This window comes from Elephas maximus, chromosome 4 (assembly GCF_024166365.1).
Source record: "Elephas maximus indicus isolate mEleMax1 chromosome 4, mEleMax1 primary haplotype, whole genome shotgun sequence".
Taxonomy (NCBI): Eukaryota; Metazoa; Chordata; class Mammalia; order Proboscidea; family Elephantidae; genus Elephas; species Elephas maximus.
The window spans coordinates 191,358,834-191,371,856 of NC_064822.1; the positions used below are offsets into that span (position 1 = coordinate 191,358,834).

General features: G+C 48.8%; 1 protein-coding gene across 4 annotated transcripts in view; it reads left to right on the top strand.

Annotated features, from left to right (window-relative positions):
• Positions 1-13,023, top strand: part of GRAMD4 (GRAM domain containing 4) — a 100,743-nt gene that overhangs the window by 20,881 nt on the left and 66,839 nt on the right. The window contains exon 1 of one of the 4 annotated variants that reach the window (XM_049884677.1): positions 2,290-4,953. The exons of the other annotated variants lie outside the window; for them this stretch is intronic. The gene's annotated coding sequence lies outside the window, so the exon portion shown is untranslated. Of the gene's footprint in view, positions 1-2,289; positions 4,954-13,023 lie in introns of those variants that run through there. 4 annotated transcript variants of the gene reach the window in all.

Sequence of the window (13,023 nt, forward strand, 5' to 3'; positions counted from 1 at the left end):
TTTATTAAAAGGGTAATACACTTACGTCATCTCTTAGAAGTTGTTTATTTTCTTTTTCCCGCTGAATATTGCAGTGCTAAGGTTTGTCCATATGGTTGCTTGTAGTCACGTTTGCTTCATTCATTCTCCTGCTGTTTCTAAAATGTTGTTGCCATAAACAGTGCCGCTAAGAGCATTGTTACGTGTGCTTTCTCGTTGTGCGTTCGTATGAGTTTCTCTCGGGTGAATATCTGGAGTGGAAGACCCACTTGGTATTCCTTGGATATGTGTGTGTTCAACTTTAGGAACAGTGCTAGCCATTCCCACAGTGGCTGGGCCATGTTATCCTGTCTCAGTCACCTACTGCTCCTATAACAGAAATACCACAAGGGGGTGGCTTTAAAAAACAGAAATTTATTTTTTCAAAGTTTAGGAGGCCAGAAGTCCAAATTCAGGGTGCTGGCTCTAGGGGAAGGCATTCTCTCTGTCCACTTTCGAGAAAGGTCCTTGTCTCTTTTCAGCTTCTGCTCTTGGGCAGTCTTCATATGGCTTGGCATCTCTCTTCCCCCACCTCTGCTAGTTCACTTGCTTGTTTAATCTCTTTTAGATCTCAAAAGAGATTGACTTAAGACAACCTTACATTAATTCTCTCTCATTAACATGACAAAGAAAACCCATTCCCAAATGGGGTTATAACCACAGGCATAAAGCCAAAAACCAAACCCGTTGTTGTAGAGTCGATTCCCACTTACGGCGACCCTACAGGACAGAGTAGGATTGCCCCACAGAGTTTCCAAGGAGCAGCTGATGGATTCGAACCAGCAACCTTTTGGTTAGCAGCCATGCTCTTAACCACTTCACCACCAGAGCTCCAACCACAGGTATAGGAGTTAGGATTTACACATATTTTTGGGGGACACAGTTCAGTCCATAACACCCTTCCACTGACAGTGATTAAGAGGAACCACGTCCTAGCACTTGGAACTGACGGACTTAAATGTGCTGTTCAAATCGGTGCCATTCAAATCACTAAATAAAAACACAGAAGAGCGTCCCGCATGGACCAGTGACGACACCGTGTAACGAATGACCCAAGGAGCCTGAGTTATCCCGCTCAGTCCGTACGTTTCCCTGCTCACCAGCGACGTTCGGCACCCCTTTGCACGTTACTCAGCCGTGCGTTTCCCCTCCTCGGAGATGCTTGCTGATACCTTACGCCCCTTCCCTGTTGTGTTGTTTGTGGTCTTGTTGATCTGCAGGGATTCTTTGTATGTTCCTGATACTAACCCCTTACAGCTGTCGGTAACTGTATCGCCTCCCACACTTACGGGGTGGCACCGTCGTACTCTATCTCCTCCTACTTTTATCGGGGGGGCGCTGTCACCACTGTTTATTTCTAAACTTTTCTCATTATCCCAAACAGAAACCCTGTACTCATTAAGCAACACCTCCCTGTCTCCCTCTATGTATTTGCCTGTTCTAGATATTTCATGTAACTGCGGGGTCATGTAATATTTCACCTTTTGAATCTAGCTTCTTTCACTCAGCGTAACGTTTTCATGGTTCATCTGTGTCGTAGCGTGTATCAGAACTTACTTTCTCTGTAAGAGGGAAGACTCATGAGTTGAAGGTTTTCTTTTGATCTTTGGACCTTGAGTACCTAGAATTGGATAAGTCGTAACGCTTGGCTCCTCGTGTTATAGTCGGTCCATGCATGACACTCTTTTGTTTGTTTAGTTCCTTTTAATGCAATAAGCTCCCATGAACTCACCACCACCCCGGAGGGTAAACTCCATCTAACCCAGTGTCCTCCTAGCTCCCTCTGCTCGAGGTCTCCCTCTCTACCGCCTTTATGGCTGAGTAGTATTCCGTTAGGAGCCCTGGTCATGCAATGTTTAAGCTCTCGGCTGCTAACTGAAACATCTGTGATTTTGAACCCACCAGCTGCTCCACGAGAGAAAGACTTGGCAACCTGCTTCTGTAAACATTACAATCTAAAAAACCTCGTGGGGCAGCTCTGCTCTGTCACGTGGGTTCACTAGGAGTCAGAATTGGCTCAACAGCACCTAACAACAGTAGTCCATTGTATGTATGCACCATATTTTGTTAACCACTCACCTGTTCTTCAATATTTATGTTGTTTCCACCTTTTGCCCAATACCGATCTGTTACCTACCACTGCGTCATCTTAACAAAAAAAAAAAAACCCCCAGCCACGTTGCCGTTGAGTCGATTCCAACTCATAGCAACCCTATAGGATAGAGGAGAACTGCCCCATAGGGTTTCCAAGGAGCAATTGGTGAATTCGAACTGCTGACCTTCGCAGCTCATCTTAGGGCCTGGTATCTGGCCCTGCAAGGCCCTCCTCCCTGCCCCTCTTATCGTGATTGGATCTTGAAAGACTGGCGGAAGTGGACCAGACAGACTGGGTGGGCATGGAGTGGGGTGGAGAGATAATAAGAGGATCCTTGGCCGGGATGGGCACGCAGCACGCAGGTGTGAGGGGCCAGGTGTGTTCAGGGGTCTGTGGGAAAAACTGGAGTGTCTGCAAGGAGCTGGGGCAGAGGGAAGCTCTTGGACTTCCCAGAGGCCTTGGTGGAGGAAGGGGTGTCTCTGTGGATGGTGAGGAACCTTGGAGGTGAGTGCCCAGGAGGGCAAGATCATGGGGTGTCAGGGAGCCATATTTATTTACCGGTGGAGGGTGGCAGGTACCACAAGGCAGGGGAGGTGTAGAACCGCCCAGGAAGTAAGTAGAGCTGGGTCCCAGTGGACAGTTGACCCTAGCAGGGCCTAGAGCCTAGGAGGGGGTCTGGGCTGAGATGGTGCTGGGAGCCATCCTGGTCCTGGGCGGGGCGGAATCTCTCAGAAGGCTGCGGAGTGATGGGAGTGAAGGGGAAGTTGGAGCCCTTAGAAATCCGGGGTGAGGGTAGGTCAGGGCTCCAGGCCTGGAAGGCGGCCGCACTTAGCGCTTTCTGAAGCCCTTCAGAGAAGGCCTGCTTCTATGCTCTGGCTTCCGCCAGTGTGGCTGTGTTGTCTGTGGTTTGGTGCCGTTGTGTCTGCCGCAGTAACCAGCGTGTAACTGTGACCATCTGTGAGCTGGGCCTGTGTCCGATGCTGCAAGCAACAAGCTAAGTCAGTCCACTGTTTCTGGGCCCACCTTCCGGGGCCCACCACCCAGGGCCCACAGGGCCCAGCCTGGGAGGCCAAGCAGAGGGAAGCTGGGGTTCTTTGCCCCCCACTAAACTGCCAGGCCTGGAGAATGTGCCCTTCAACCCAGGACACGAGCTTTTTGCAGCCTCCTGGGAAATGAAAGAAGGAGCGGACGGTGCCCAGGACAAGTTTTCAGGCTGGTGGGGCAACTCAGGGGCCCTGGTGGTACAGTGGGGAAGAGCTCGGCTGCTAACCAAAAGGCCAGCAGTTCAAATCCGCCAGCTGCTCCTTGAAACCCTATGGGGCAGTTCTACTCTGTCCTATAAGGTCTCTATGAGATGGAATCGACTCGAAGGCAGTGGGTTTTTGTTTGTTTTTTTAGGGCTGCTCAGGGGTTTCACTACAGATGCAGATGAGTAACACAAACTTGTGGGGGCACTGGCCTCGGCAGGCCTCAGCCCTCAGGTTTCTGGACTTGGGAGAAGTTGGCCCTCGGGACAGGTTTTTCGCTTGGGACTGTTGGAGGTGGTGTCCTGCCCCGAGGTTTGTTTTCACCATCACGCTTCTCTAGTGCTTCCCCACCACAGGCCCCTCACCCCGCACCTCGCGTACCAGCCAGGTGGCTATGCTCTGAGTGAAGCAGTGATCACATCCGGGGCCCAATGGTTGGTAGAGGTGCCAGATCCCAGAGGTGGAGGACTCTGAGACGAAAATGGGGTTCCGTTGAGGCAGCTCAGCCCTGGGCCAAGCTGCAGACACCACTCCTGCCCTGACACCCCAACCCTCCCCTGCCCATCCTCACAGCACCTCAAAGTGTCGAGTGCCAGATGGTACAGACCCGCAAAGCCTATGTTGCCCAGCAAGGTGATGATCCTGAGGGCACAGGTGCAGGGGTTGTGTGGCCACAGCTGAACCGGGTCACCAGGCCCTCGGCCTTGAATCTGGCTCTCCTTCCCACCTCTGCTGTCTCCCAGGATGGCCAGGGAGGCTGCGGGGACGGGCATCAGGGAAGGAGCTGACCCAGAAGGCCTTGTGTCTTGTCCATCGAGCCCTCTGTCCTGGTTGGGGGCGCTGGCCACACTTTGCTGATCTCCCTGCGGTTGTGCTTGCCCTGTGTACCAGGCCGGATGTGCACATCCACCCCGCAGACAGCGGTTGGACTGCCCCATGGCCCCTACTCTGTGTATCCTCTGGACATAGCTCTGGATCAGACGGTACGAGGGAGGTCTGAGAACCACGGAGCTGGAGGTTTCCTCCTGTGTCCCCCAGAACTGGTTGTGAGGACAGAGACTGGCCGAGGCGTTCACCTGGGGAGGGAGACTCATGCCCAACTGCTGGGGTCCAGCTGAGTCTTATTTGGTTATATCTCATTGGGGAGGACAGACTAGCCCAGGTCTGGCTCAGTGCACGCCATGGAGAGAGACTCCCGGGCTGGCTGGTGTGGTTTTGCACTCCGGGTCTTCTCTGGTTAGACTGCATTTATGAGGCTAATAATTACCTGTCTTCACAGGTGTACGTGTGCTTAGTATGACAGGTGTCACCAGTAGCCCCTCCCAGAGCCACAGGCCCTTTGGCCACAGGAAGGGCCTCCTAACCACCTACTTCCGGCTGGTGCTTCCTGGGCGTGGCCAGGTGCTACACACTTGACATGGGGTCACTCACCTCACTGAACTGCAGCTGAACTTGTTTCCTTTGGAACTTGGAGATTAGGCCCTTAAGGTGGCATCACCTGGCCCCTTAGGGCCCTTCTTCTGCTGGCCCCCGAGACCTCCGCATCTTTGCAGAATTTGTCCAGCTGGTGGGTTGACTCAGCTGCTGTCTCAGGTAGGGCCAGGAGCCACCCTTCTCAGATCTGTGCACAACTTGTTTGCCTAGCCCAGTGGGGTGGTCACGCCTGCTCTCCACAGTCCAGCCCTCCCCAGGAACCAGTGCCCAGACCTTGGACCCCCTGGTGGGGCGGGCTGAGAGTGGCTCCCCGAGCAGGGGCGGTACAGAGACACGCCCTTTGATGTCTGAGGCCGGAACCCAGGTGGCCTCTCAGGTGCCAGGCGTGGGCCTGGCATCGCCTCACAGGGCAGCTATTGCTCACTCGGTGTTGACTCTGGCAAGTGGCATGCCGTGGGCAGGGCTGCTTTCAGGAGACTTTGCTCTGGCTTAGTGTGGAAAAGGCTGGGTATCCCAAAGAGAAATGATCAGAAGCCCCCAGAGACGGGTGTGGAATGACACCATGTGGTGAGTGGGTCTTCCTTAGATCCAGTCTCTCTCTCTCTCTCTTTCTTGTTTTTTGGTTTTCATTAGGACAAAAACAAATGCAGCTTTATTTGCAAGTTACTGTTCTGGGGCACTTTGGTATAAAATGTAGGTTTTTAACCCGTGATCAGCTTGTAGACCTTGCCTGGAACATGGGTGGACGGTGGCGTGCAGCCTGGGTGGTTGCATTTTTCAGTTCACTAAGGGTTTGGCGGTGGCGGCCTTCTCTTGATCCAAACTTTGATGAAAATTCTTGCAAGATGCCTGTGTCTCCTTTCCTGCTCTGGTGAGTAGAGAGTTGTGATGGGGATGGATGGAGTTGCCATTTTGTATATTGGTTTTTGTTGCCCATAATGGTAATTACTGAAGCACAGGATGTTGTCTGGGGTATGTCCTGTCCTGGAGCCCTTTGATAAAGTTGCTCCCTTTTTCTCCTCTTTCCTTTTTTTTAAGTCAGGTTTATTAATGTATAATTTATGTACAGTAAAATTCACCCTTTTTAGTCTTTTTTTTAAATCGTGAAAACGTACACAACAAAGCATACGCCAGTTCAACAATTTCTACTTGTACAAGGCAGTGGCGTTGATGATACTTGTCAAGTTAACCTTTTAGTTTTGACAAACTCATATGGCCATGTGGCCATGGCCCCAGTCAAGATATAGAACCATACCATCACCCTCCAAAATTCCCTTGAACCCTTTTGCTCAAGCCTTCCTCCACCCTAGCCCCTGGCAGCCCCTGATCTGTTTTCTGTCCTTACAGTTTTGCCTTTTCCAGAATGTCATAAAAGGAATCATACAGGATGGAGCCTTTTGAGCCTGGCTTCTTTCACTTGGCTTAATGCCTTTGATTGTTGTTGGTGTCTTGGTGTATCAGATGTTCCGAGACTTTGAGAACATCCAGGCAGAGTCCTTCTTTTTATTGCTGAGTGGTGTTCCCTTGTACAGGAGTCCCTGGGTGGCACAAACCTTTAAGCTCTCAGCTATTGGCTGATAGGTTGGCTGTTTGAACCCACCCAGAGGTGCCTTGAGAGATTGTCCTGGTGATCTGCTTCCGAAAGGTCACAGCCTTGGAAACCCTATGGAGCATTTCTCCTCTGCATGCATGGGGTCACCGTGAATCAAAACAGACTCGACAGCAACTTACAACGACAGGGCACCATTGTACAGATATACCAGTTTGTTTATTCATTCGCCAGCTGAAGGACACGTAGGCTGTTTCCATTTCTTGGTGATTATGGGCAGAGCTGCTATAAAGTTCATGTAAAAGTTTTTGTGTGAATATAGGTTTTCACTTCTCTTGGGTAGATATCTAGGAGTGGGTCATATGGTTAGGCGTGTATTTAACTCTGTAAGAAATTGGCAAACTGTTTTCAAGAGCAGTTGTACCATTTTGCATTTCCACCAGCAGTGTATGAGAGTTCCAGTTGCTCTGCATCCTTGTCAGCACTTGGTATTGTCAGGTTTTATTTTAGCTGTTTTAATAGGTGCGTATGGTACCTCAGTGTGTGTATTTATGGTTTTTCTTTTTTGGATGTAAATATACGTTTTATTTTTAAACTGCCCCAACAGAATGAACAACTTTGTCTCCCTCACATCTGTTTTGGGAACCACCATGACTATCAACTTCCGAAACACTTTCATCACCCCAAATAGAAACTCTGTACCCATTGGGCAATGACTCCCCAGTCTTCCCTCCCTCAGCTACCGGTAGCCACTTATCTACTTTCTGACTCTATGCATTTGCCTATTTTAGATATTCCAAGTAAGTGGGACCATACAATATTTTTTCTTTTGTGTCTGACTTATTTCACTCAGCATGACGTTTTCAGGGTCTGTCCATGTCATAGCGAGCATCAGGACTCCATTCCTTTCTACAGCCGAGTTAGTGCATTCCTCCTCTTTTTAGAAAATGAGTTGTCTTGATTTGTTTACTGCTGGATTGTGGCTGATCAAGGATTCTAACCCACTGCCACTGAGTCAATTCCGACTCACAGATTCTGTTTAGTTGAAGTACTCGTGTGTGTGGGAGGGTCTATGTGGGTGCAGTCCTTAGTTTAGAAGGTAGCAGCCCTCTGCAGGAGGGTGGGGGACCCCATGGTCAGATGGGGTGCTGTGGCACCCGAGAGGCAGGTATACCTGATATCAGAAATGGGCTGTTGCTGCTGCCACTGGAAGCCAAGTCTCAAGGCCCCGAGAGGGCAGATGAGGGCAGGATGGGTGGGGCTTTGTCCACTTGCAGCCACCCATATCAGCTCCCTGGGGCAGATTTCGGGCTGGAACTAAGAGGGGAGGGACAAATGTGGCCAGAGGAATGAGTGAAGGGAGGAGGCGTGTATTGAAGAGGGGTTAATGCTAAAAGGTAAGACAGTGTCCCCTGCATAAGCTGGGCAGGGCAGGGTCCTGGGGACCTTGTGTGACGGGGCAGCTCAGGAGTGGAATAATGAGGTGTAGGGTGACGTGAGGACATTTCGAGGCTTCGAAAGCATCCAGAGGGGCAGCGAAAATGAGGGACACCTTCCATGAGATGGATTGACACAGTGGCCACAATGGTGGACTTGTTCCTACTGATAGAATTGCCCTACACTGGATTACAGGTAGTCTGTGGTTTGCGATGGGGTTCCGTACCAGCAACTTCATTGTAAGTTGGTTCTGATGTAAGTTGGATACTTCATTTCAAAGTAACAACTGATGATTCTGATGGTACAAAACACTGAATGAGATCACGCTATGATGAAGTCGGAGTTGTCATGGCTGTCAGGTGGTGGGCAGTTCGGTTGTTGCGTGTTGTTCGAGTTGGAAATTGTCCACCTTTCTGTCTGTTACGCCTCCCACACTGATGTCATTGTAAGCCGGGCCATAGCCTGCTCTGCGGCAGTGTTTCGAACAGTAAATCATAAAACTGGACATCTGGATGTGAAATCTGAGAATGGTAACATCAGCGAACTACTCACTGCGGCACTGTTTGTGGTACGCATCACTGACGGTAAGATGTACAAAAAAAAAAGGGCGGTGGTAAGTGCGGTTCGTGGTAACCCGACTGCGTCATAAGCTGGGACTACCTATTACAAATCTCGTCTCACATTAAAACACCAGGACAGCTTGCTGTTTGCGCCAAGATTTCTGAAAGGACTCCTTATTTAGTCAGAAAGGCTGTTGTTGTTCGGTGCCATCAAGTCGGTTCTGACTGATAGCAACCCCGTGTACAACAGAGTGAAACACTGCCGGGTCCTGCACCATCCTCACAATCGTTGCTATGCTTGAGCCCACTGTGTCAATCCACCTCGTTGAGGGTCTTCCTCTTTTTCGCTGACCCTCTACTTTACCAAGCATGATGTCCTTCCCCAGGGACTGATCCCTCCTGACAACATGTCCAAAGTGCATGAGACAAAGTTTCGCCGTCCTCGCTTCCAAGGAGCATCCTGGCTGTACTTCCTTCGCCCTACGCTGATACTGCCCCATTGACATAACACAGAAAACCCTATGCCCAAATCAGATTATAACCACAGGTATAAAAGGATTTACAACACAGATTTTTGGGGGCCACGGTTCGGTTCACAACACTGAGCCACACTTTGCGAACCACCGTTTTAGGCACTGAGAGAGATTTCCCTCCAGGGGTGAACGGGCCTCCCTCCCCCATTTCATTTAAATCCTTCTTGTTTGTTTTATTTTAAAATTTAGTTTTAAAGTTTTAATTTACTGTTGAGTAGTCAACACATTCAGAATTCAGAACTGGAAAGGAGTGGAAGTGTAGGATGGGTCCCCAGCTGCCCATCCTGTCTCCTCAGCAGGGTCACCAGTGTCCAGGCGGGTCCTTCTGAGCTGCTGTCTCTGTCATTGTTCTCTCTCTTCTTCTGCTGTTTCTTCCTCTTCCTCCTCCCCTCCTCCCTTCCTCCCCGTGGCAGTGCATACTGGTGAGTGCTGTGCTCTCAGTGGGTAACTGCATTGGCCACCTCACCACAGAGTGTATGAGGGCCCCCCTCCTTGGTAAGGTCAGGGCTCCCTGTGTGACTGTCCCCTGGGCGTGGACACTGAGGTTGCATCCAGCCTTTTTTTCCCAACTGCAGAAACCACTCTGCAGGGTATAGCCACAGTGGAGAGCAGTTTGGTGGGTCCTCAAAAAGTTGAACATAGAGTCACCGTATGGCCCAGCAACCCTAGCCCTAGGTGTGTACCCAGAAAAAGTGAAGGCAGGAATGCAACAGAAACCTGTCCACCAGTGTTCATTGCTGCACTTTTCACAACGGCCAAAAGGTGGAAACAGCCCGTGAGCGGATAAGCAAAACGTGGTGTATCCGTACAGTGGACTATCACTCAGCCGTAAAGCGACATGAAGTCCTGATCCGTGCCACAACACGGCTGGACCTTGGTAACATCATTGCTGAGTGAGATAAGCTGGTTGCCAAAGGACAAATACTGTATAATCTTACTTACATGAAATAAACAAATACGTAGAAAGCAATGATTGTTGGTGGTTACAAGGGTGAGAGCAAGGGGAAAAGAGGACGTTCTTGCTTAGGGGGTGGTGAGCGTGTGTTGATGGTGGAGGAACCGTTAGGAAAAGGGTAGCGAAAATGGCAGCGTGACAGGGAGAATGTGATCGGCTTCACTGAATTGTACATGTAGGAAGCGTTCAGCTGATGTATGTTTAGTCGTGTTTATTTTCAGCACGATTAAAACAAAAACAAGAACCCCGTTCTCCCTGTGCCTTGTCCGTGCATCATTCCATGTGTGTGAAGAGGGGAGACTCCTGGAAACGCAGTTGTCATTTTTCTAGATATTGAAAAATCGCCCTCCACTGGCCCTTAGGAGAGACCCAATCTCTGTCCTCGCGTCCACGCCGGTGCGCCTTTGCCGGTCCTCTAGGTAGGCTGATTATTCCGTGTGGTTCTAACCTGCATTTCTCTCACTGTAAGTGGGTTTAATCGTCTGTCTGTGAGCGTTTGAGAGTTGTTTGTTTTTCCTTGTTTGTACCTTTTACATTCAAGTTTATCATCCATCTTGAATTGATTTTGGGAAGGTATGAAGTGTGAATCTTGTGTTATCTTCCTCCAGATAGCCACTCCTCCCTCCCCCCGCCCCCAAAATAAAACAAAACTCGTTACCGTTGAGTTGATTCCAACTCATGGTGACCTCACGTGTTACAGAGTAAAACTGAGTTCCTTAGGGTTTTCCTCTCTGTAATCTTTACAGAAGCAGATTGCCAAGCCTTCCTTCCGTGGTGCCGCTAGGTGGGTTTGAACCCCTGACCCTTCGGTTAACAGCCAAGCGCTTAACCTTTGTGCCACCAGGACTCCTTGATAGCTGCCTGGGTGTCCCTAATCACTGAGTAACTTTTCTCTGTCCCTCCAATTTAAAATGCCACTTTGGTCCCGTGGTTCTTGTACATTCCAGTTTGTTCCGTGGCTCTGCTGCATGTTCTTGTCACCCTTTTAAAATACGGTCGCTGTCTCAGGTTTTACTCCATGGTGGGGCTGGTGCCCTTCATCACTCTCGTTTTCCTGAATTTTCCCGCCTATTCGATGTGCTTGTCCTTCATTATAAACCTAAGACTTATGTTGCTTCCTTTAGAATCTTTTTGTTGTTTTTTTTGAGATGATCCCATTACACTGACAGATTGGTTAAGGGTGAGTTGGTCTCTCTGTATCTGTTTTGTTCCTTTAGCTGATTTCCAACTTACAGAAAACTTGCAAGTTCTCTGTTTTCCTCACTCATTTAGTCGATATTTATTTATTCATTTTAGTGTTGACTTGTGGATTCTTATTTAATTCAGTTGTGGCTAACATATTATTTTGATGACCTGATGACCAAGGTGCCCTGACTCAGTCACCTCATATGCATGAGAAAGCTGGACAATGAAAAAGACAGAAGAATTGATGCATTTGAATTGTGGTGTTGGCAAAGAATATTGAGTATACTGTGGACTGCCAGAAGAACAAACAAATCAGCCTTGGAAGAAATATCACCAGAATGTTCCTTAGGAGCGAGGGTGGAGAAACTTTGACTCGGTTACTTTGGACACGTCATCAGGAAAGACCAGCCAGTAGAAGCGGACGTCATGTTTGGTAGGAGAGGGTAACCTTTCACGAGATGAACTGACGCAACAGCTCCAACAGTGGACTCAAACATACCAGTGATCGTGAGGAAGGCACAGGACAGGGCAACATTTTGTTCTATTGTATGTAAGGTCTCTGTGAGTCAGAACCGCCTTGATAGCCACTAACAACAAGAGTCGTATTTTACCATCATTATTTACTTTAATCTCAGTTTGTCCCAGATGAGGGCAGTGGAGCCCCTTTAAGTTGGCCCCTGTGTCCTTCTGGCCCGTCTCCATGGTTCTTTGAGCACTGACTTTCTTTTCAGCCCAGGCCCACTTGTTCTTTCCCTCTGCTAGCCTGGGAATCAGCCATTTCTCTCAGGAGCCTGGTTCCTTTTAATGGAGAAGGGATATGTCTTAGTTATCTAGTGCTGCTATAACAGAAATACCACAGGTGGATAGCTTTAACAAACAGACATTTATCCTCTCACAGTTTGGGAGGCTAGAAGCCTGAATTCAGGGTGCCAGCTCCAGGGGAAGGCTTTGTCTCTCCATCAGCTCTGGGGGAAGGTCCTTGTCATCAATCTTCCTGTGGTCTAGGAGCTTCTCGTCACAGGGACCCCGGGTACAAAGGATGCACTCCCCTCCTGGTTCTTCATTCTTTGTGGTGGGAGGTCCCTCTCCTCTCTACTCACTTCTCTCTTTTATATCTCTAAAGGGATTGACTCAAAATACAACCTAATCTTGTGGATTGAGTCCTACCTTATTAACATAACTGCCTCTAATCCTGCCTCATTAACATCATAGAGGTTAGGATTTACAACGCATAGGAAAATCACATCAGATGAGAAAATGGTGGACAACTATGTAATACTGGGAATCATGGCCTAATCAAGTTGATAAACATTTTTGGGGGCCACAGTTCAATCCCTAACAGGGTATTTAGAAACTAAGATCTGGGGGACAGATGTGCTCATTGCTACTGGGTGTCATTGTTTCTAGCCCCTCTAAGTGGACAGAGCTAGGAAACACCTGCCCATATCTGCACATATAATTGTCTGTGTATATGTATATGTGTGTGAATATATTTATATATACATAAGACAGCACACTTCTGTATTCATCTCTCTGTGAGTTCACACAGGGCTCCTTCCGTCCTCCCTCTTTCTATGTAGCTCCCTCCTCCAGCATGAGAAACCTGGCAGTTGTTTCAGAGTGGATAACCCACCTCTATTCCACCTCAACATAAAGAACACAAAAATCCTCACAACTGGACCAATAACCAACATCATACTAAATGGAGAAATTAATGATGTTGTCAAGGGTTTTATTTTGCTTGGATTCACAATCAATACCTGTGGAAGCAGCAGTCAAGAAATCAAACGATGTATTGTGTTGGGCAAATCTGCTGTAAAAAACCTCTTGAAGATTTTGAAAAGCAAAGATGTCACCTTGATGTCTAAGGTGCGCCATGGTGTTTTCAGTTGCCTTCTGTGCATGTGAAAGCTGGACAATGAATAAGGAAGACTGAAGAATAATTGATGTTTTTTTTTGAGTTATGGTGTTGGCAAAGAATATTGGACCGCCGTGGACTGCCAGAAGAAC